The sequence below is a fragment of the Elephantulus edwardii genome, unplaced genomic scaffold, assembly GCF_000299155.1.
Source record: "Elephantulus edwardii isolate Elephantulus edwardi_28Jun2011 unplaced genomic scaffold, EleEdw1.0 scaffold00044, whole genome shotgun sequence".
Taxonomy (NCBI): Eukaryota; Metazoa; Chordata; class Mammalia; order Macroscelidea; family Macroscelididae; genus Elephantulus; species Elephantulus edwardii.
This window is the reverse complement of record NW_006399794.1, coordinates 4,614,235-4,640,007: the sequence shown is the minus strand read 5'-3', so window position 1 is coordinate 4,640,007 and position 25,773 is coordinate 4,614,235. Positions and strand designations below refer to the sequence as shown.

At 37.6% G+C, this 25,773-nt stretch overlaps 1 protein-coding gene and 1 pseudogene across 1 annotated transcript in view; both read right to left on the bottom strand.

Annotated features, from left to right (window-relative positions):
• SBF2 (SET binding factor 2) overlaps positions 1-25,773 on the bottom strand; it is a 510,367-nt gene that overhangs the window by 182,054 nt on the left and 302,540 nt on the right. The gene's annotated exons all lie outside the window — the stretch shown is intronic.
• On the bottom strand, positions 9,584-11,577 carry LOC102861295 (annotated as a pseudogene).

The following is a 25,773-nucleotide window of genomic DNA, read 5'->3' as shown; positions in this document are numbered from 1 at the left end:
CTTGGTGAGCACATCCAGGGCAGCATCTGTTAGCTGAAATATGTTAATTGGTATACCATCTATTCCTGGGGCCTTATTTTCTTGCTATTTCCTTCAAAACAGCTTCAACTTCTTCCTTCATCACCACAGGCTCTTCCTCAAATATTATTTCCTTTAATTCTTCTATATCTGCCAATTCCTATCTATACAATGACTCAGTAACTATGTAATGAGTCTTTTTCTTTGGGAGGCCCTGTAGGATTCTGTAAACTGTTGATAACAAGGTCCCTGTAAATGGTATTGCCAATTGATCCCCATCCCACCCCCCAAATCAGTAGGTTTTCTTTTTACGCTGCTGGAAAATGTTTTTGATGTGCACAGAAATTTAATCTTTGGACGGTCCCATACATCAACTTTATCCTCTCAAGACTGAGCATTTCTGGTTGTAATTGGTAGTCTAGTTATACCACAGACTAGGCTGTTTAAGCTTGATCCCAGTTTGTCTCTGACTAAGTTTATGGTTTTAAGCTGTAGTCCCAAGTTTCTGATCCACCTTGAGTGGATTTTGGGGTATGGTGTGAGATGTGGTTTCTGTTTATGCTTTCTGCAGGATGCAGTCTGGTTTAGCCAGCACCATTTGTTGAAGAGGTTGTCATTTCCCCATTTGATAGGTTTTATTTCCTTGTCAAGTATCAGCTGATGATAGATAGCTGAGTCAATTTCTGGCTTTTCAATTCATATTAATACATTTTAAAGGCATCTACACATTAACATTTTCTTGGGAATTTAGCCTGAAGATGACAAGAGAGCTATTAGTTTGAGGTATGACTAGATAACATTTGCTCATGAGAAAGATCACGCTGACAACAGTGTGAAAAGTCAGTGTGTGGGACTTCATCATTTGGTAAAGATTAAGCTTCTACTAGATACATGACAGTGAACAAACAAAAGTTCATTCTCTCTAGAATTTATATTTTAGACAGGAGGGATACTAGATGGAAGTAATAATTTTCTAACTCTGCCTTTTCTGACTGTTCCCTCCACTTGAAGTGTCCTCTCTCCTACTCCTTAATATGTACACTTTACCTTTGTAATTTTAATTTTCAATCTCAATGTCATATTTTTAATTCTCTCAAGTCTCTTTTACTTTGTATTAAAATTACTTTTATTGTACACTTTCCTAGCAAGCCACAAGCTCTCTGAAATGTATAATAATGCAATAGACACTCAATAAAGTTTACCAAATAAATGATTACTCTAAAAACCACAAATAATTACACAAAAATAGTTAAAATTTGTAAAAGAATGTAAGAACAGGTAGGAATCAAGTCTAGTGCATATGTCAAAGAGGTAATGGAGAACCTCAAAATTATTGATTAGGGCCTGACTCAGGAACAAATCATCAAGCACTTAGAAGAACCAAGCCAAAGACCATTGGTACTGAGCGGATAACAACTGGTCACAGGGTAGGTCTTTCAGAAAATGGGCAGGGTCATCACCAGCCCCTCCCCCATCACATAACATTTTTTAAATTCACTTTTTTTTATATTTATATATAAGCTGCAGGCTCCTTCTCAATAGCAGCCAAATTCTTTAACTACTAAGACACACAAAAAACCAAGGCTCCAAGAATTGACAGAATACCAACTAAGAGACTTAAACAGATAAAATGCTGGAAGTGTTCACTTGTCTATACCAAGAAATATGGAAGACAGCTAACAGAACAACTGAGTCAAAAGAACACATTCCAAAGAAAGTGGTCAAAGAATACAGAAATTAAGAAAAAAGGCATTAATAACCAAGGAAAATCTTGAAGATAATAAAAAATTGGTTCAATTGAGAGGGGATTACCAGAAAGTCAAGGCAGATGCAGGTGAAAGCAAGATAGAAAAATACTTAATTACGCTTTATTGCCTATGCAAAGGCCTCTGACTTTGTAGATCATCAACAAATAATGGATATAATGCAGAAGGAGAATTTCAGATCACTTGATCGGGCTCAAGTGGCACTTGTACATACACTAAGAAGCAATCATTTGAGCGCAGACAGAGATATCGCATAATCTGAAATCAAGAAGGCGGTACAGTTTCACAATACTTAATGGGTAAATAATTGGAAAAGTTGAAGCTGTACTATATGCAGAATGTGGCATGTGGACGGGAGGAGGGTCTGTGACATGCAGATGATACAAAACGTCTTGCTGAAAGTGAACAGGACTTGATGTACTTACTGACAAAAGACTACAGTGATCCGTATGGAGTTTGCCTCAACATAAAAAACAAAATTCCTCAAAACAGACCAAATAAACACTATCATAATAAACACAGAAAAACATGGAAGCTGTCAAGGATTTTAATTCACTTGTGTCCAATCCAAAGGTAGGTGGATCGAATCCATGAACTGCTCCATAAGAGAGAGATGGAAAAATCTTCTCTCACGCCACGTACAGTCTCTAAAAATCTGCTACAAGGTAGTTCAGACTCAACAGTATTAACAACACTGACATGAAAGCAGTAGTCAGGAAATAAAATGACATACTGCATTTTTCAAATGTTTAGCAAACAGTCTCTTTAAAGTATTCAAAGATGTCATTTTGAGGACTACAATGTGACAACCAAGTCATGATCTTGTAAATTGCCTCATAACATTTGAAAGTTAGGCAACAACAAGTCTTTTGCGTTATGAGGATGGTGAAGAATGTTTCCTCTACTTTAAACTTTCAGGAGAATGAATACATTATTTTTGAATGAATTTTTGAAACCAGAATGTTTCTTAAGACATATGGATGGGGAAACTCTGTCCTATGTACTTTGGACGTAGGATCAGAAGGGATCAACCCCTGAAGTCCCCAAAGAATTAGGTAAAAAACCTACAACCAGGTGAGGATAAAATAGATGAATGGGACCTTATAAGAATCAAATCCCTATGCACGTCCAAAAACTACTTCAACAGGGTAAAAAGGGAAGCCACAGACTGGGAAAAAATATTTGGTAATGGCATGTCTGATAAGGGACTTATAGCTAGAATTTATATAATACTTGGGCACCACAACAAGAGAAAGGTAAACAACCCAACTGCAAAATGGGCACAGGATATGAACAGACACTTCTCCAAAGAAGACATATAGATGGTCAACAAATACACACATAAAGAAATGTTCAAAATGCCTCGCTCTGAGAGATGCAAATCAAAACAACTATGAGATATCATCTCACCCCAGTGACAATAGCAAAATTTAAAAGAGCAGCAAACAACAAATGTTGGTGAGGTTTTGGAGAGATGAAACCCTTATTCACTGCTGGTAGTAGTGTAAAATGGTGCAACCACTGCGGAAGGCAGTATGGCACTTTCTCAAAAAGTTGCAAATAGAAATATCATTTGACCCAGCAATTCCACTACTGGGAATACACCCTAAAGAAACCATAACTGCCACCCAAGCAGATAAATGCACACTCATGTTGATTACTGCTTTGTTCACAATAGCAAAGAGTTGGAAACAACCTAAGCGCCCATCAACAAACGAATGGGTAGAGAAGCTCTTGTATATTCACACAATAGAATATTAAGCACTCTGAAAAACAAAGAATTCATGAAATATTATATAAAATGGGTGATCATGGACATTATGCTAAGTGAAATATCTCAGTCACAAAAAGACAAATACTGTATAATGCCACTGTTATAGAACAGGCCTGATATAGGGGGATAAATAATGTACATGGCATTGAAACATATGAGGAATATAACTATATAAGAGGAACACGTGATTAGATATTATTGGCATGACAAAAGTCCAGAATAAGCGTTGCATAGAAAAGTGGTCGGGTAGGGGAAGGGGTAGGGGAAGGGACTGTTAAAAAAAAAAAAGAAAATAAAAAAACAACTAAAACCAAAAAAGGAATTATGTAAAGAGTCAGTGGAAAAAGAGGAAGGTCTTCAATGAGAAGAACTGCACGAATGGCTCTGTTCATGAGCTCAAATGGAACAGTGACTGTGAGGTTTGTAACAGAATGGGTGGGTTTTGTTCTATTGCAAATAGGATATCTATGAGTTTGAATCAACTCTATGGCACCTAACAATACCATCAACAGATGGATAAGAAGCCCTGGTGGTGCAGTGGATAAAGCACCCAGCAGTTTGAACCCACTCAGAGCTCTGGAGGAGAAAATTGTGCATATATGCTTCCATAAAGATTTATAGCCTAAGAAACTCTACAGGGCTGTTTTATTCTATTTTACTGAGTTGGTACAAATGGGAATCAACTCAATGATAGTGATATTTGCCCCTTCAATTTGGTATTACATTAATGGCAGTTTGATTTGTTATTAATGTTGTGTTATGTACCATTGTGTCAGAATAACCGAAACTCCAGTGGGTTTTCAGAGGTTGCAAGTCATATGAGAGAAGATTGACCTGCCATCTTTTTTCCTGCCCAACTCCTTACCACTAGGCCAATACAGCTCCCTGTTAATGTCAAAGAATTGCCTAAATAACTCACATTCTCTACCTTTCCTAGCCTGAGGACTCTCTCCAAGGACTGGGTCCTCTGGAAATATGCCAAAGTAAATGAGATAAAGTTTCACTACCCTTGCCTCTGAGGAGCACTCTGCACTTCCTCCAATACAAAGTGGTTTGTCCTTTTGGCAGTCACTGGTTGACTAAATATGCAGCATGAACACCACCATCCAAAGGCCTCAATTCTTCCCTGGTCTTTTCTATTCATTCACTGTGCAACTATCAGATGCATAGGAAGCAACTGAAGATATCAAGGTTTGGATCAGGGGGGATTGTAAGTCTTTAAATTTTATCTTTACCAAGTTAGAGAGGTGCTTGACAGTAAGATTTCCCCAAGGCAAAATGTTGTTTTTTTTTTTTTATTTCTTACAGGCTGCTACCATGAGTGTTGACTGTGGATCTAACTAGAATGAAATAATTAACAATTTTCGTCTTTCTCAAATTATTATGGTGCCACCTATTGGTCCAGTGATAAGGATTCTTGTTTCCTTCATGTTGAGATGTAACCCATACGGAGGCCGTGATCTCTAATCTTCTGCCGTAAGTACTTCAAGGCTTCCTTATTTTCTGTAAATTAGGTTGTGTCATCTGTATAATGCAGGTTGTTGATGAGTCTTCATTCAACCTTGCTGCTATATTCTTCTTTATATAGTCTAGCTTCTCCTGTGATTTGTTCAGTATACGGATTGAATAGGTATGTAAAAATGACACATCTTGGACATAACTCTTTCCTGATTTTAAACCATGCTCTATTCCCTTGTTCTGTTCAGACAGTTGCTTTTTGGACTGTGTACAGGTTTTGCATAAGCACAAAGAAACGTTCTGGAATTCTCATTCTTCTCAATGCTAGCCATAATTTGTTATGATCCACTTAATCAAATGCCTTTCCATAATCAATAAATCACAAGTAAGCATCTTTCTGTTATTTTTCTCCTTTCAGCTAGGATCCATCTGACATCAGCAATGATATCTCTCATGGAACAGTGTCTTTGGAATTCAGCTTTAATTTCTAGAAGTTCTCTATCCATGTTGTTCGATCTGGTTTTGAATAATCTTAAACAAGATTTTACTTGCACATTATAGTGTTTGATAATTTCCACATTGTGTTGGAGTACTCTTCTTGGAATGGGAACAAGTACATGTCTCTTCCAGTCAGCTGATCAGATAGCTGTCTTCTGTATTTGTTGGCAGAGGTTGGTGAGCACATCCATGGGTTGCTTCTACTTCCTGAAACATCTCATCATATTCTAGCAATTCTATGGGTTTAATTTTTGTGCCAATGCCTTCTGTGCAGCTGGGACTTCTTCATTTTTTTACCATATACTACTTCCTGAAAACAGTGACTGTGCATTCCTTCCATCTTTTTTTGATGCTTCCTGCATCACTTAAAATTCTGCTCATAGAATCCTTCACTGTTACAATTTGAGGCTTGAATCTGTGCTTCAGTTCTTTCAGCTTGAGAAATACTGTGTTCTTGCTGTTTGGTTTTCTAACTCCAGTTCCTTGTACATTTAATTATAATTCTTTCCTTTGTCTTAAGCTGACTTTCAAAATCTTTTGTTCAGCTCTGTTACCTTAGCATTCTTTCTGTTTTGGCTTTTTTTCCAATCCTACCAACTTTCATAGTCTTCTGACACTCCTTTTGACCTTTTCCATCTTCCCTGTATTTTAAATGACCTTTTGCTTTTTTTCACTGATGTCCTTGATGTCATCTCACAACTCATCTGATCTTCAGTTACTAGTGGTCAATGGATCAAATCTAAAGGTAGTTTTTAAATTCAGGTGTGACACACTCAAGGTCATATTTTGGTTCTTGTGGACTTGTTCTAATTTTCTTCAACTTCAATTTGAATTTGTATATGAGTAGTTGATAGTCCATTCCACAGTCAATCCTTAGACCTGGTTTTGACTACTCACTTTGAGTTTCACAATGTCTCTTTCCACAGTAATCAATCTGATCCCTGCAAAGTCTATGTATATAGTTATTACTTATTTATTTTAAAATAGTATTTGCAACAAATTACTGATAATACAAAACGCAATCATTCAGTCTCCAGTCTCATTTTTGTTACCAAGACCATATTTTCCAACTACCAGTCCTTCTTGTTTCCAACTTTTGCACCACAGCCAACAATTATTATTAATTCAACCAAAAAAGCCAAAGAAATTGAAAATTCTACCAAATTTTGCAGTCTACAGATTTCATATAAGAAAGATTACATATCAAGACATTCTCATTATTTTCAAGGTCAACCACAGTTTGTTATAATTCATACAGTCAAATGCCTTTGGACAGTCAATAAACACAGTCTCTGCTTTCTGTCAAGATCCACTAGACATCAGCAATAATATCCCTGGTGTCATGGTTGCTTTTAAACCCAGTTTGAACTTCTAGTAGTTCTCTGTCAATGCACTGTTCTAATAATTTTTGAATGGTCTTCAACAATATTTTGCTTGCATGTGATATTAATTATACTGTCTGATAATTTTTACATTCTGTTGGATCAACTTTTTTTTGGAATGGGAACAAAGATGGATTTCTTTTAGTCAACTGGCCAGAGAGCTGCTGGGAAAGGTGTGCATAAGTACCAAATCAATCTGTATGCTGAGCAAATAATTTGAGAAGCTGGACTTTATGAACTAGAGTGTGGCCTCGGGATTGAAGGAAGGGTCATCCAAAACCTGTATTATGCAGATGACATAACCTTGCTTGCTGAAAGTTAGAGGGACCTGAAATGCTTGCTGCACAGGATCAAGGACTGCAGCCTTCAGTATGGATTACATCTCAACATTAAGATAAGACAAATCATTACCACTGGACAAAGAGGCAACATAATGACAGAAGGAGAAAAGATTGAAATTGTCAGCGATTTCATCTTGCTTGGATCCATAGTCAACACCATTGGTACCAGAAATCAGAAGATCAGGAGACATATTGTGTTGGTAAAGTCTGAAATCAAGGATCTCTTTAAAGTCCTGAACTACAATGGTGTCAATTTAAAAACTAAGGTGGGCTTGATTCAAGCAGTAGTCTTTCCAATTACTTTATATGCATCTGAGAGCTGGACAATGAGTCAGGATGACAGGAGAAGAACTGATGCATATGAGTCGTGGTGTTGAAGAATACTGAATATAACAAGGACTTCCAAAAGAACAGATACGTCTTGAAGAAAGTGAAACTTGAGTATTTCTTCAAGGCAAAGATGGTGAAGCTTTGTCTCATATATTTTAGACATGTGGTTAGGAGAGATTCAAAAGAAACATCATGCTTGGAAAAGGAGGGGGTCAGTGAAGGAGAAGAAGATTCTCAACTAGATAAACTGATACTGTGACTACAGCTATAGACTCAAATGTTTTGAGGATGATAAAAATGGCACAAGATAGGTCAGAGTTCAGATCTATTGTTTTGAATGGTAGGTCAGTACAGACAGCACTGGCTCACTCTAAGTCATACACCATAGCACTTAACAACCTCCACCACCACCTTCCAAACAAGAGACTGATCCATACCTTGTTTCTAAGTATCAGCACATGGTTAAAATTGTAACTTACAATATTGTTGAAATAAACGGAAATAAGTTTATGTTTACAATTTCCTCTTTTACATACAAAGTATCAAATAAACCCCCTTACGACTATTGGATATGAAACTGTAGTCCCATATTAAATGAATATACTACAGTGGCTTTTGCATGTTACCAGTTATGCTCAATATGAATAAATAAATGTAAACTGAATTCACCAAACTATTCATTCGTTTTCTTCCCTTTTTAAAAATTTATACTAGTTTATTTACAAAGTTTAAATATAATGTTTTTCACACCAGTTCCTTCCCATTTCTCTCACCCCCACCTATCAAATTGTACTGAGATCAGCTTTATGCCACGTACTATGCTGGGTACTAGCCATACAATAGTGACCAAAACCAAATGGGAGTGCTAGACACGAAAAAAAAAATAAAGAAGTTCATGAGAAAGTTGCTAGTGGATTAGAATATGTGCCAAGGGCCCAGATTTTTATCTAAGCAAAGTACAGAAAGATGAACAGGAGATAGTAGATAAAGGGATTTGGGTAGAGCATTCCAAGTACAGGAAATCATTATGTAACAGGTTATTACTGGAGGGAACATGAACAAGATAAGGCTGGAAAACACGCAGGAACTGTCCTTTTCATTAACTTGTTGTTTGTATTAGTGTATTTTGTATTAATTATGAGTTACAGAACTATGTCAAAGTGAGATTACATTTTATTATATACATCTCTTCTTGTGGTCCAGTATTAAGAAATTGCTCTGCCCACTCAAATGCAGGCAGTTATAATGCATTAGCTGCTACATGGGAGAAAAGATGGGTAATCTCCTCTTGTGTGATTTATAGCCTCCGAAAATTTACTGGAGAGTCAGCTATGAGTTAGTTCAGAGTTAACTGGTACATTAAATGAACAATATGGGCTTGGTAAACTTTCTCCAGTCCCCTAGCTACACTGCACAGTGGGTGACCTACTGTATACAGACTTTATTCAACTTTGATAGGTGTACAGTTTGACAGTGTCCACTTCAAGTACATTTGATTTCCACATTGCTTCCATCAATAAATATGGTGCCTACAAAGTGAGAACTTCGATTTGGTCCCTACCATAGGAGTTAATCTGTCTTCAAAGGGCTGGCCAGCTAGTGGTCTTTAACTAGCAAATACATATTTTCAATATACTACAGTGGAGGGCTGGTGGGAAGGTGCTGTGGGACTAAATAAAAGGCAATGATTCCACCATAGCAATCACAAAATAGTTTTGAAAAATAACTAAGACTGGAGAGGAATAAGGTTATTTGAACTTGTTTTATTTCTTTCTTACCTATCCCCCACCCCCACCCCCACACCCCAAGACAATCATTGTTTAATGGCAGTAGTTTGGAAAAACATGTTGGAGTTAGCATAGAGACAACAGCACAAACTAATATCACAAGGGCAGCCAGAGTGATAGGAAAGAACAACCTGGAGCCCCAGATGAGGTCTTTTCCTCAAGTGTTAAGTCTAGCAGGGTACTGGGACCTGGAGTGTTGAGGATGGTATGGGCCTTAAAAGAACTTCACTTAGTATGTATGATTAGAGACAAAGAGGGACTCACTGGTTGCTGTCCCAGACTGACTGTTTGGGATGTACCTGACTTGGCAGGTAAGGCTGCAGGTCAAGGTTCACTTGATATCCTCCTCCTCCTGGGCAATCTTCATGTTCTCCTCCTTCCCACACCAGGCCTTCAGGGCAGAGGTCTGCAGGGCTCAGCCATAGGAGATCAGGGCCCCTGGCTTCAGCAGGAGGCACTTGTTGATGCTGCTGAGGTTGATGGATGTCTCTTTCTCACTCCGGCCTCTAGACAGGTAGGTAATCTTAGCAGCTGCAGGCAAGAGGGAGGGTACTGTGCAGCGCAGTGCTTTAACAGTTGCCATGGCAATCTCCTTATGAGAAAATTTCTGTATGTAGGCAGGGCTCAGGGTTACCGTATTGGGCTTCCTCCAAGTGTCTTCCAGATACATGTGGTGGTCACGCAGAGCCTTGCAGACAGCAGACAGCACTTTCTCAGTTACATACTGACAGTATTTCAGATCATAGTCACCCACCAGGGAAAATCTCAGGCTCCATAATGGTCATGATGCATTCTGCAGGAAGATGCTGGCATTACGGGTCAGCACTTTGGTATTTTCCATGATGGGAAGGGCTGAAGGGGTGTGTTCCCCAATCTTTAGCGCACAGTGCCAATTGGCAAAGTCAGTTCCATCCTTCTTGTACCGGACAGAGTGCTCAGCCAGCCTATCCAGCCCATAATACCACCCTTAGATTTGATGACCTGGGGAAAGGATCACACATCATCTGCTTCTATTAGAGGGTATCAAGGAAGAAGATGACACCCCTGATGTAGGGGTTCACGTGGTAGTTGGTACTTAGCAAGAGCTGGTGACAGAAGCACTCGTTCTCCTCGGTGTTCTGGGTTTCAATGGACTGCAAACACCTGGTAATACTTCTAGTGGACTTATTTCCATCCAGGATGCCTTTGTCTAGATCAATGATACGATGAGTGATGTTAGAGAGCTCCTTCTTCTGCTCCAAGATTAGCACCAGGAATGGAAACGGATGATGTTTTTGGTGGCAATTTCCTGCAAGGAGACTGGAGAAGTTGAGGGGGCCTGGTCAGCAGCGCCTTCATTTCTTTCATATCTTTGCTGTTCTTCTCTTATATACCATTACTTAATGGCTATTATTTTGCATATGATGCTTGTTGCCATGTCTTAAATATAGACATTAAACAATTATTATGATTATAAACCAAACACTACTGTTATTTAAAGACCATGTATATTATTTGCTGTTGTGTTGTTAGGTGTTGTTGTGTCGTAGACGACTCATAGCAACCTATGAATGAAAAGACCTGAGCACTGTTCATAGAGTTTCCAAAGGCAAGCCATTTCAGAAGTGGATGTCACTCCTGCTTCAAGGCTTGCTTTACTTGGGAAACTCCAGCAAACACTGTCCACCATGGGTAACCATTATCACATTTAGCACATCAGTGTCACAGTGTTTAGCATCATAGCAACCACGAGTTACCTCTGGATGGCAATGCACAGACCAGTGCTACACCACTTAGAAGAATGTTTCACAAAAAAACAATTCAAACCAGGCCTGAGGGCTGCAGATTAAAATCACCCATGTTGGGCTTGGTAGCTCTATGTTGTTGTTGTTGTTGTTATTGTTGTTAGGTGCCATCGAGTCGTAGACGACTCATAGCGACCCTATGAACAAAAAGACCTGAGCACTGTTCATAGAGTTTCCAAAGCAGTGTATATTATTTAATATTATTATTATTAAGAAAAAGCAAAGGACTAGAGATCACTAAGTTTGTATTCATGAACAATCTCTTCCTATAAAATTTACCATCTTGGAAACCAATGCAGGGTGGCTGTGAGTCTGAATCAATCTGACAGGAATTTGGGTTTGGAAATATGTCACTAAGGAAATCTGGTGGCAAAGAAGTGTCCAGCAGCTTGGTCTGAACCCAGCCACCTGAGATGAAGAAACAGTAATTTGCTTCCATAAAGATATAGTCTTTAAAACCCCATGGGCAGTCCTGCTCTGTCCTATATGGTTCCTATGAGGGAACTCTGTGGGTCAGTCTGTGGGGAGTTGTACTGCGAACCAAAAGCCAGGCCTTTCTGGTGGTTCAAATTCACCAATGGTACTGCAGAAGAAAGATGGCCCACAGCCTTGGAAATCCACTGCAAGGCCAGCTGTGAGTCTGTTTTGATCCATAGGCAATGAGTTGAGTTGCTGAGTTAGAATTTACTCAGTAGTTGAACAGGTATAGCATGTCACTATTTGGTGTTCAATCTTGAGCAAATGACTTCATTTCCTTGTCTAAAAAACCTTCCTTATCTAGAATCAATGTCTTTAATGACGTATATTTTATTTCTTCATTGCTTAATTATTTTAATTTTTTCCACTTATAACTTAAATTTTGGAAGCAGGAGTGGGATTCATCCTAAATAACATGACTCCACAAACTCTATGTACTTTGATAAATGCTGATAGTTGTACAGGGGCTTCAGGCCTTTTGTTTATAGGGTTGTTATGAGTCATGCTCGACTCGAAGGCAATCAACAAGACTGGCTCAATTATTGAAGTAGCATCAAGAAAGAGAATGATCTTTTTTGTGGCCATCTAGGAAAATATCCTGTACAAATACTTTGGCAACAAAGGTGGATTCCAGAATCTAGTCATACAAAGTCTGCAGAACACAATGTTAGGCTCAATATGTACTCCTAATAGGCCACATTTGGAAAGAGTGTCCTAGAATGACATTACTTCATCTTTTGCGAGTTATGTCTCCTAAGAGGCACAGTAGTGGCCAAAACCTTGGCTGAACATCTTTTTGGTACATTATTAATAGAAAATGCAGTGTTCTTTAAAGTGCAAAAGCATAACAGTATTAAGAATAATAATTAAAAAAACAACAATTAGAAAAACCAAAACAGATAAAACCAGAGGTGAATTTCACAATGGAGAGCTTACATAAATGTGAAAATATTTTCACTCAAAATTTAACTCTTAAAGCACAGGAACACAATGGCTTCTGTTCGCTATGGTTGTAAAATTTCAATCTGTCAAAAGTTTTTTGAGCAAATAACCTTAAAAGACGAAACACTATAACAAGGGACACATTTTCTTGAGTCTAAACAGGCTGTAGAGATTTCTCCCATCTTTTAGCCAAGGTTCTCCTGGCATATAATAGCTGGAGGAGGTATTCAGAAGTGATCTTTTGGAATGTGCCACGTTACAGGTCACATGTTTGTATCGAATTGATTTCCCTCACTTTCTAAAGAGTGTTTCTCTAATTACTGGATTCAAACACCTACTTAAAGTTCAGCTAAACTTTGCAGTGAGAGTCATGAGAAGTGGATGTCACTCGAGTATGAAGTGTCAGACAGACATAAGGTTATAGATTAGAAGGCTCACTCACTTATTTTGAATCTTCTTTTATTTTCATTATTCAGAAGCAATCTTTGCTAATGCTAAATTTCTGTTAAGTTTTTGATGCTCTCAACTGCTGCCTCCTACCTCATACCCTCAGAAAAAGTATTCTGTAAGTAGGGTCCAAGGAAAAGAAAATGGAGGTAAAGAGAAAGAGGATTAATTTCTTTGGCTAAGGTTTAAGAATGGGATTCTAGAGAAATTATATATATAATATGCAAGCCATATACAGAATTAAAATTTTTAGTAGTAACATTAAAAAAGTAAAACAGGTAAAATGAAATATAATACTTTGCTTAATTCCATACTTTCAAATACTATAATTTCTATGTCATTGACATGACAAGAGTCCAGAATAAGAGCTACATAGTGGAGTGGCTGCGGGGGAACCTATATAACAACGAAAGAACTCTTTTTCTTTTTATAAAGGAAACTTTGGGGAGGTGGGGCAGGGAGGAAAATGTGTAACAATGAATGAATGGAAATACAAGTTCCTTATAAACTTTCATTAAAAAATCAATTTAAAAAAAAAGAAAAGTAGTGGAAGAGGAATTGATGGTACGGTATTTGTGAAGAGTACTGAACATCCCAAGAGTTCTTTTGGGCTGCCTAAAGAACAAACAGATATATGCTGGAGAAAGTATGGTCAGAATGCTCTTTGGAGGTAAAACTGACAAAGCTTCATCACATAATATTTGGGCATGTTGCTAGGAGAGACTCTTACATGGAAAGAAGTACACTTGGAAAGGTGGAGTTTTGGCAAAAACGAGGAAGCCTCTCAACCTTATAGGTTGACATAGTGACTGCTAAAATGATCTTGAGTATGTTAGAGATGATGGAGTTGGTACAGGATAGGACAGGGTTCAAACTGGTTATTCACAGGATCACTATGTCTTGACAGCACCTAACAACAACTAATGAAAGATTCAGCAAAAGCCAAGATATAAGATCAACATACAAAAACCAATTAGATTGTATACAGAAAGAAAGGAGATTTTGAAAAGAAAATGTGGAAAACACTATTTTATAATAGCCATCCAAATGACGAAACTGCTAAGAATTCAGCAATTCTGGTTATAGCCATAATAAGATAGTCTCAATCATTATTCTGGTTAGAATAAATCTAACCAGGGATACAAAAGACTTGTACAAAGAAAATGACAAATGACTATTACAAGAAACCCCAAAGAGACCTACTCAAATGAAAGACTGTATCATTAATATATGTTCACTGAAAAATTACTTAGCACTTTAAAAATGTCCATAGTACTGGCAGTGAGCTACATATATAATAAAATCTTGATCTCCATCCCAGAATCATTCTAATTACCAACTTTTATGGAAGAGAAAAAAAATCCTGAAAAAACAAAGCACTACTGAAGGAAAAAAATAAAGTAGCAGAGCCAATGAGAGTGAACTTCTTAATCATAACTGATCACCCTAAGAAAATGAGCTGCTTTTCCCAGGGCCTCAGAACTCCCAGTTTTGGGGAACATACAGGTTAAGTGGCTTAATATAATTCACAGTGTTCTACACTCTATTTTGGTGAGTGTCAACTAGGGTCTTAAAAGCCTGCAAGCAGATATTTAAGGTACAATTTCTGCTCTCTGCCTGTATGGAACAAAGAAGCAAGAAGAAAGATGTACAGAAGAAAATTAGTCCAAATGACTAATAAGCAATGAGAACTCCAACTTCCACAACAACCCTGACTAGAAGAACTGGTTGGTGTCCAACTATAAGTGCTGAGGTACTCGCTCTAAAAGGGATCAGACAGAATAGTGGAACCAAAATAAAATGTAAAAATGGCCAGACTAACTGATCTGACAGAGACTGGTGGAACTCCAGAGATTAAAGCCTTTAATAACATTTCAAACCTGGAACAAAGTTAACTCACATATTGGCTCTACTTTCAATCAAACAACAGACAGGCCCAACAGATCAGTGGTAACAGATGACAAGGCCATAAGAGTTGAACAATAATACCAGGGAGGCACTTACTTCATAGAGTAAGCAACCATATAAAGGGCAAAATGAGAGCATTTGCCCAGAGATAAGCTTATGAGGAAGGAAAGTATAGAAGGATTTATGGAAAGGAGAATCACAAGGCAGAAGTGGGAAGGGTGCAATTACACTGTATGCATATTAATTAACATCATAAAACAAAACACATTAAAATGGTTGATGGAAAAATCAATTGGCTTTGTAAATTTAAATCAATTCATAATAATAAATAAATTTTAAAGTTTTAGAGATTTTTTTCCTTAAATTGTGTTCTAGGTGTTCAAAAGGTTACAACATATGACAAGAGCAGGGAACAGGCAGACAATGAATACTGTATTGGAACAGGTGAAGGGAAGGGCAATCTGTAATGAATGAATGATAAGACATTATGTGCATGGCAACTGACAATCTAGAAGAGGGCCTATATTACAGATTGAATGGGGGAGTTGAATGAAGGAAAGAAAATGTGCATAAATAAGTGAATGAAAAACCATTTTTTTTGGTAAATGTTCATTCAAATACAAATTTTTTTTTAAAAGACACATGGAAATTATAGAAATAATCCATATGAATAGGTTCTGAGTCACAACAACACTGTGTACAAATGAATAAAACACTGCTTGATCATACACCACCTTCATCATATCTGCGGTACTTACTAAATTTACTATTGCCATCACTATGTGAATTCATTTCATTGAATGCCTTCTCCTTGGCTTAGGCTCCACTTTTCCAAGTATGATGTCCTTTTCCAGGGACCAGCCCCTTCTGACAATATGTTCAAAGTATGACACAAAGTCTCACCATCTTTTCCTCTGGAAGACACTTTTTTAATGCACTTCTGCCATGACAGATTAGGTAGATCTTTTGGCCATCCATAGATACTCAATATTCTTTACCAAAACCACAATTCCAAGACACCAACTGCCCATCAGTCTTCCTTATTCACTGTGCAACTTTCACATGCATATGAAGTGATTAAAAACACCACAGCTTGGATCAAGAAAGACCCCAGAAAAAATTTCTCACTCAGTAAAAGGCATTGTCATTGAGTCTGAATTGACTTGTAGCTGACTTGCCAGTGGATTTTTGGAGGTTATAAAAGGTATTTTTCACAACAGTAAGACGAAATCACTGGCAATTTCAATCTTTTCTCCATCTGTCATGATGTTTATTATCTGTCCAGGGTGAGGATATTTTATCTTTTTGATGTTGCAATGCAATCTAGATCAAAGATTATAATCTTTCATCTTCTACAGCAAGTGTTTCAAGTCCTCTTCACTTTCAGTGAGCAAGGCTGTGTTATATATATCAAGCAGGCTGTTGACAAATCTTCCTCTGATCCTGATGCTACCTACATTCTTCATCATGGAGTCCAGCTTCTCTAACAATTTGTTCAGTGTAGAGTCAATAGGATTAGAGAAAGGATGTGACTCTGATGCACACCTTTCTAATTATAAACCATGCAGTGTTCCCTTGCTCCGTTTGGACAACAGCTTCTTGGCCTAGGTAGAGGTTTTATAAGACCATAATTAAGTATTCTGGTATTCTTGTTCTTCTCAATGTTAGCCAGTTTGTTATGATCCTCACAGTCAAATGCCTTTGCATAGTCAATAAAACGCAAAGAGACATTTTTCTGATATTCTCTTCTTTCAGCCAGGATCCATCTGATATCAGCAATGGTGTCTTTGGTGCAAGGGCCGCTTCTAAATTCCATTTGAACTTCTGGTTGCTATTTATTAATGTTCTGTTCTAGCCATTTTAAAATGAACTTCAGCAAGACTTTGGCTATATATGATATTAGTGAAATTGTTTGATAATATCCACATTCTGTTGGATCACCTTTCTTGAGAACGGAAACAAATACAGATCTTTCCCACTCAGTATCAAGAAGACAAAAATCCTTATCCCTATACCAATAAGCAACAACATCATGCTAGATGGAGAAAAGACTAAAATTGTCAACAAATGCCAGCAATCAGAAAAATCAGAAAACATACTACACAGAGCAAGTCCACTTATCAGCTGTACCCTAGAATCATGTATGACTGACAGTGGCCCTATGAACAACAGAGATGAACCCTATCCTATTCTGTGCCAATCCTATTATTTCTGACATACTCAAGTCCATTTCTGACAATCCATCTGGTTAAATCTTCCTCTCTTTTGCTGACCCTCCGCCTTTCCAAGCATGATGTCCCTCTTTAAGGAACATGGTTATTTTGTCACATTAAGTCAGAACAACCAAGAGCTGACCCTCCAGCAGGTTTTCAGAGGCAGTGAACTGCCTCTGGAAACTCTATGAACTTTGATAAATGTCGATAGTTATAGAAAGGCTTCAGGCCTTTTGTTCATAGGGTCACTAAGAGTTGTTCTCTACTCAAAGGCAATCAACAACAACATCAAATTGCACAGGAGATTTCCCAACTTTTCCTTGTGGAGTTGCTAGTGGATTAGAACCATGTACCTCTGAAATGACAGCATAATTCTACACCACTAAGTCACCAGAACTTCCTTCTTCAAAGAACAGCCTCTCTTAATACTTAACAACATGCCCAAAGTATGTGAGATGAAGCTTTGTCATTTTTGCCTCCAAACACCACTCTGGCTGTTCTGTTCTTTTGGCAGTCCATGGGATATTCATTACTATCCTCCAACCACAACCCAAAGACAACTCTTCTTCTGTTATCCTTATTCAATGTATAGCAAGTGACTGGAAAGGCCATGGCCTGAATCAGACACACCTTAGTCTTCAAACTGACATCATTGCTCCTCAATAATTTGGAGAGTTCCCTGACTGCATTTATTCCCAGTGCAACATGTCTCCTGATTTTCTGACAGCTGGTACCAATTGCTGATAACTTCAACCTTTTTCTTTTTTTCTTGTTGTGTACTATTGGGTTGGATCTGACTGGCACAGGAGGAGATTGCCTCTCCTCCACTGGAACATCTGGTGGATTAGAACCACCTGCCTTCAGGATTGCAACACAGCTTCTTGCTACTAGGCCACCAGAGCTCCCTTTCTCCATCTATCTTGATGTTGTCTATCAGTCCAGTGGTAAGAATTTTTGTTTTCTTGACACTGAGATGCAATCCATGCTGAATGAAGGGTATGCTCTTTGATCTTCAGCAACACGCATTTCAAGTCCTCCTCACTTTCAGCAAGAAAGGTTGGGTCATCTGCATAATGCAGATTATTGATGAGTCAGTCATCCTTCGATCTTGACACAGTCTTGTTCTTAGATTCCAGATTCTTGAAAAAGCTTGTCAGCACACCGCTTTAAAAGGTATAGGAGAGGTGAGAACCCTGATGCACTCCTTTCTTAGTTTTACACCATGTAGTGTTGCCTTGCTGTGTTCCCACAACAGCCTCGTGGTCTAGGGCTAGGTTGTACATGAATACAGTTAAGTAGTCTTAGATTCCCATTCTTCTCAATATTAGCCATAATTTACCTGGGGTCAAGGTTTTAAGAGTGATCTCAAATCTGGATTTTCCAGTTGCTAACTACTCAGGTCTGGTCTCCTCTACCCTGTTCTTTTCTCAAGGAGAGGGCAAAGCAGCATACTAGAAACTGTTTGTTTTCTTGGGAGAAATCAATGTATCAAAAATTATGAGTTTTTATTGCTGTTTAGGTTTCCTTCCCCCACTTTCTCCCTTAATTAGCTAGTGAGAAAGTGTCTCATAGCATTTGGTCTATCAAAATGATGGTTAAACAAACTTTTACTGTGTTTTTAAACTTAAAAATTAATTTAAAAAGACAATTTTAGTGGTTAAATATCTTGTCTAAAGCTTTGACAGAAAAGATTTTAGTCCTCTATTTACTAAAATGAAATCATTAGTGCTATTTTTAAAAATATATTTTCGTTATCTTAGTACTTAACACATTAAATGTCTTTGAAATGAGATAATATGTAAGAATAATCTATAACCTTTGTAAACCACTGCTTTAAGAAATTATCCTGGCACTGAAATAACCTGATAAAACAAAATAGCCCCTTGGCTGTACTAATGTTCTATTTCATTTTCCCTTGAGGACAAGAATGAAAGAATAACTTCTAGGTCACGAAAAGCAAAAATCACTAATATTTTGAATCACTATCTAAAAATTAGTTCATTTCATTAACGTTTCTTTCTTAAAACATCAACACAGATGTTTGGCCTCTTTGACTTGAATCTCTTTTGTAAAAAAATGTTCAGAATGTCATGTTAAATCCCCACAAGTGCCTTGTTGTAATAAGAACATAAGGACTAATAAATCTCAAGTTAGCAGTAAATAATTCATTAAAATAGGAATAGGACATCTGAGCCCATTTATAAATGAGAAAGACCTCCATATAATATGCTGCAATGAAGCACATGATCTATTTTTATGTATATAAAGATAATTGGGAAATTATCTCACTTTAACGGTTTCAGAGACCTTGATCTGCTAATCTTACTCCTTCATTCGCTAGCACAGGAAAGCAGTTAAGAAAACCCAGAAAGATCCATGGCTTTTTTTTTTTTTGTGAGAAAAATTTCTGTTTAGAATTAGCCAGCTGGACTCAGTTTAGATGATCCCAATTTTGTTGGCAACATCCAAAGCATCCTAGTCAGGAGCAAGTCGAACATAGGCCTTCTTCTCTCCATCAGGCCTAATCAAAGTGTTGACCTTAGCCACATCAGTGTCATAGAGCTTCTTTACAGCTTGTTTAGTTTGGTGATTGTTGGCCTTGACATCCACAATGAACACAAGTGTGTAGTTATCTTCTATCTTGTTCATGGCTGACTCATTGGTCAGGGGAAACTGATGATGGCATAGTGGTCAAGCTTGTTTCTCCTGGGGGTGGTCTTCTAGGGGTATTTGGGCTCCCTTTGGAGTCTCAGCGTCTTAGGCCGCCGGCAGGTGGGTGATGTGCGGATCTTCTTTTTTTTCGGCTGTGGACGCCCTTCAGGACTGCCTTCTTGGCCTTTAATGCCTTTGCTTTGGCTACAGTTTTAGGAGAGGCAGCAGTTTCCTTCTTCACTTTCGGTGCCATCTTTGTAGCCATAGCTTTTCTTAGGACACATTTACTATATTTTATTCTTCTCATAAGGATTTCATTAACTTTCTACAAACATGAGAATTTTTTATTATAAATATTTGCTATATATTTTATAAAATTCAAGAGCTTAAATTAGAAAATAAGTAAAAATTAAAATTTTTATAATCCTATTTCTCAGAGATAACCACTCTCAAGGTTTTAGTGTAAGTATTCTTATGGATTTTTACTATCATTTACATACATGAAAGTTGCACCATTCTTCCTTGTTTTAATTTGTCTCACATACATTGGGCATGTTATTGTGGCAGTGGGGTGTATTGGGAGGCAGTCCTTGGAAAAAGACATCATGCTGGGAAGGGTGGACTGTCAGAGAAAGGAAGACTCTCAACAAGATAGATCGACACAGTGACTATGAGAATAGAGCCAAGCACGCCAGAAATGATGAGGATGGTGCAGAAGGGGGGAAGATATAGGTCCACTATGAGCCATAGTCGACTCGATGGCACATAACAACAATGTACTCACACACATACACAGACCCAAACACAAACAAAATGTGTAATTTTTCTTTTGGGTTGTATGACCCTGAAAAAACACTGAAGTCATGAAGTTAATTAACATTTCCAACCTCACAAAATTAGTTAAGTAGCAGACTGAGATTTGACTCTGTACCTACTTAAGTCTTTCATTTTTGAAAAAAAATTGGTTTTCATTCAATCATTTATATACTTTTTTTATAATGTTAATTAAAATTGATCAGTGTCTTTCATCACCACTTCTGCTCACATCCTCACTGCACACCTTGACTATTCCTTCACCCCTCTCACTCAGCACTAATCTCCACTACTGTAGTAATTTTATACCCCTCTTCTCTTCCAAACCTCCTTTTCCCCTTTACTTTGTCCATCTGAACTGTTATAAATGTCTTGTTAAGCCTGGTTCAGATCCACCAGATGCTCTGCTGGAGAAGGAGGGGCAATATGCTCCTGTACCAGTCAGATCCGATTTGAGAGTACACACACAAAAAATAATAAAGCAAAAATAAAATTTTTTTTTAAAAAAAGATGTCTTGTTACAAGCTGCTAATTATAATACCCATACTGTTAATTTGCCAATTCTTCCCAGCTTGATCCTCCCTTCCCTGGATTTTTTCGTGTCCATCGTCTATTTCTGCTCTTCGTGCTCCCCTCCTCAATAATCCTCTTACTTTTACAGTAGTGGTATTACACAGTATTTGTCCTTTTGTGATAAGAGTTACTTCAATCAAGATAATGTGCTCTAGACTCATGTTGTGGAGTATTTTACAAATTCTTGCTTTTTAATGTTGCATAGTACCACAATTTCTCTATCCACTCATTTGTGGATAGGCATTTGGATTGTTTCTATCTTTTTGCTAGTGTGACTAATGTGGTAATAAACATGTTGTTGTTGTTACGTACCAATGAGTCAGAACCAACTCATCGCTGACCCTTCATCAGGTTTTCAGAGCAGTACATCACCCAGTAGGAGACTTTCTATTCTTCTCTAACAAAGCAACAGGTGGAGTCAAACCAAATGCTTCTGAGTTGGCAGCTCCTTGCCACCAGGCCACAAATATTTGTTCACGTTTCAGCTCTGATTTCCTTGAAAAATATTGCCAGTATTTGAACAAGTAGGCAAAATATGATGTCTATGTTTAAATTTTTTTTAAGAAATATCAAACTGTATTTCCTAGTGGCTGTGCCATTTTATAGTGTTACCAGCAGTGCATGAGCGTTCCAATCTCTCCACATTCTCATCAACATTTATCGTTTGCTGTCCTGTTAAATTTTGCTACTACTATTGGGATGAGATAGTCTCTCGTCGTTGTTGTTGTTTGATTTGCATCTGTCTGATCGACCACTAGAGATTTTAAACATTTTCTCATGTGTTCATTGACCACCCAAATATTCTCCTTGGTGAAAAGTCATTTCATTTCTTCTGCTCATTTGTAATTGGACTATCAGTTTTTTTTTCTTCTTGAAGCACTGTCATTAAATTTCTGTCACAAATCCTTTGTCTGAAATGCTACTGCCAAATACTTTTTATCCCACTGTGTGGGATTGGAAAAGTCATTTGATGCGCATAAGAACTGGGGTCAAGATTGGTGGACGATTTATCAACAATCTGCGTTATGCGGATGACACAACCCTGCTTGCTGAAACTGAAGAGGACCTGAAGCACCTGCTGCAGAGTGTTAAGGACTGCAGCCTACAATATGGATTGAGGCTCAATGTCAAGAAGACAAAAATTCTCACCACTGGACCAATTGGCAGCATCAGGATGGATGGTGAAGAGATTGAGATTGTTCATAGCTTTAGTTTGCTTGGCTCCATAGTCAACAGTCTTGGCACCAGCAGCCAGGAAATTAAAAGGCACATTGCCATGGGAAAGTCTGCTGTTAGGGACCTCTCCCAAGTACTGAAGAGCAATGGTGTCTCTTTGGAGACAAAGGTGCGTCTGATACAGGCCATGGTCTTCGCAATCACTTGTTATGCATCAGAGAGTTGGACAATGACCAAGGAGGATAGAAGGAGAATTGATGCCTTTGAGCTGTGGTGCTGGAGAAGAGTACTGAGAATACCATGGACTGCTAGGAAAACAAACAGATTTGTCCTGGAGAGGGTTAAACCGGGTGGCTCCTTGGAGGCAAGGATTCTGAGGCTCCGTCTAACTTACTTTGGACATGTTGTGAGGAGAGACCGGTCCTTGGAGAGGGACATCATGCTTGGGAGGGTGGAGGGACAGGGCAGGAGAGGAAGGCCCTCTATGAGGTAGATTGATTCAGTGATTGGAATAACTGGGATGGGAGTGTCAGAGACAGGGCGATTGGCACAGGACAGAGTGGAGTTTAGGGCTGTTGTACATAGGATCGCTTTGAGTCGCAGGCGACTCAACGGCACATAACAACAACAACTATCAACTCCAGTTCCTTTTAATTTTTACACAATTTTATGTGTTCATTAAAGTTTAAGGAATAGTAAAGGAACTATGTTCTATTCTTTCTCCAGATTCAGCCAATGATTTCCATATACACATACACTGTTTTCTCTGAGTCATTTCAGAGTAAGTTGGAGATATTGTGTTCCTCTGTCTCTTTGCCATATAATAGAAATTTATCAATTTTACCATTTATCAATTTTACCATCTCCTGGTTTTGCAGCTTTGATATTTATAAACTTATTCATGCTGTAGAATAGAGGTATTTTTTTCTCTGATGATCTTGATGGTTCTTGGTTTTACCATTAAGTTTCTGATCCATTCTCAGTTGTTTATAGGGTGAGATATGAGTTCTGTTTCAGTTTTAGATGTGTAGTTCTGACAGAACTATTTGTTTAAAAAGTTATCATTTCTTCATTTTATGGACTTGCTTCCTCATTGAATATTAGTTGAATGGAGGTAGATGTGCTGACTGCTAGGTTCTGTTCCATTTGTCTATGTGCCTATCTTGTACCAATATCATATCATCTGAGGACTATAGCTGTGTAGTAGTTTTTGAGATCAGTGAGTGTGATGTCTCTTTATCCTGTTTTTAGTTTTCAAAAGAGATTTGCTTATTTAGGGTTTCTTTCCTTTCCAAATAAAACTGACAAATCACTGGCAAACTTAACAAAGAAAGACAAGACATAATTAACTCGAATAAGAAATAAAAGGGGCAATACCATGGCTCTGCCAGTATTAACTGAAATGAAAAGAATAACAGACTGTTAGGAAAAGCTGTACACAAACATGGGAGGAGGAATGGCATCCACTTCCATAAGAGCTTGCCTCTGGAAACCCTTTGAACCTGGAGAGAGGATGAAAGGCATCCAAGTGTCGAGGACTCTCCTTCATAGGGTCGCTATGAGTAGCCTGCAACTCAAAGGCACTTAACAACAACAATATACTCAAACAAATGTTAAAATCTAGAGGATATGGACAAATTCTTAGAAATCCACACCCTACCCAAACTGGCACAGACTATAAAAGAAAACCTGAATACACTCCTCACAAAAGAAGAAATTGATCAGGTCTTAAAAAAAACAACCCAACAATAAAAAGCTCATGCCCAGATGTTGTCACCTGTGGATTCTATCAAACATTTAGAGAAGAAATGTCACCAATTCTACTAAAATTATTTCAAAATATAGGAGGGGGAGGGAACACACCCACAATCATTCTCTGAAGCAAGCATAACTTTACTACCAAAACCAGGCAAAAAAGGACAACTATAGACCAATGTATCTCACAAACCAAGAAAATCTGTAACAAAATTCTAGTCAATAGAATCCAATAGAATATAAGAAAAATGTAATTTATCATAATCAAGTGGGATTCATAATAGGCATGTAAAGATTGCTCAACATAAGAAAAACAATAAATGTAATCTATCACATTAATAAAACAAAGGAAAACCACATGATCATATCAGTTGATTGCAGAAAAGGCTTTTGACAAAATATCACATGCCTTCCTGATTAAAACACTCAACAAAATGGGAATAGAGGGGAATTTCCTCAACATAATTAAAAATATATACGCAAAATCAAAAAGCATCATCATTCTCAATAGAGAAAGACTAAAGGAATTTCCCTTATGAACCGGAATCAGCTATGGATGCCCATAATCATCACATCTATTCAAGATCATATTGGAAGTGCTAGCTAAAGCAGTATGACAAAAGAAACCAAAGCAAACAAAAAAACCCCAACCTGCCCCATATTCATATTCTCTCTCTCTCTCCCCCCCACCCCAAAGAGGAATAAAACTACTTCTACAATGCAGATGATTAGAATACAAAGAAAACTCTAAAGATTCAACCAAAAAAAATTCTTCAGAACGAGTAAAATAATTCAGCAGGATAGCAGGATGTAAGTTCAACATACAAAAACCAGTTGGATCTCTTGAAGGCAAGAAGGAAAATACTGAAAAGGAAATAAGAAAAGCAGTATCATTTAAATAGCCAAGTATGAGATGAATAATTAGTGATACAAAAAGACCTGTATAAGAAAAACTAAAAATAGTACTATAAGAAGTAATGAGACCTAGTTAAATAGAAAAGTACTCCCTGTTCACATATAGGAAGACTCAAAACTGTAAAAATCCTATCAAAAGAACAGATACCAATGTCATTGTTCAAGGATACAGAAAAGGCAAGTGTGTGATTTTAGGTAAAAAAATAAAAATCTTATTACATTTTCTTCATATTTCTTTTTGCCCAACTGTTACTATATAATGGAAGTCTCCTTATAGTAGTACATATAGATAAACAGTATTTTTTTTAAAAAAGTGGTTTCACAGTCATTTTAATAAAGATCCAAACAGTAAATATTTAGGTGTGGCTTCAATTTTGGTTGTGAATCTGTATTATAATTAGTCTCTTAAACTCTAAACTAAGAATATATTACTAGTAAAGGTATTAATATACTAGATTATATTAGATATTAAATTGCATCCCTATGCAATCTAAGAACAGCTTGTTATATTTCTGGTATTATATCATTGGAGATATTAAGTTAGAATTTCTGAGAAATAGTCTCTGAAATGGGTTTTGTATAACTCCACATACTTCACCTCTGTCTTGCATGCAGACTTCCGAGTTGTAAAACAACCCAGTGGTAGACGGAATTTGCTCCCGGACTTAAGAACAATAAATGACATAGTTAAGCCTCTACATCTTGTGGTTCCTAACCTTTATACTATAATAGACAAAGTGCTAGTCAATAGGCCTTTTATTGTA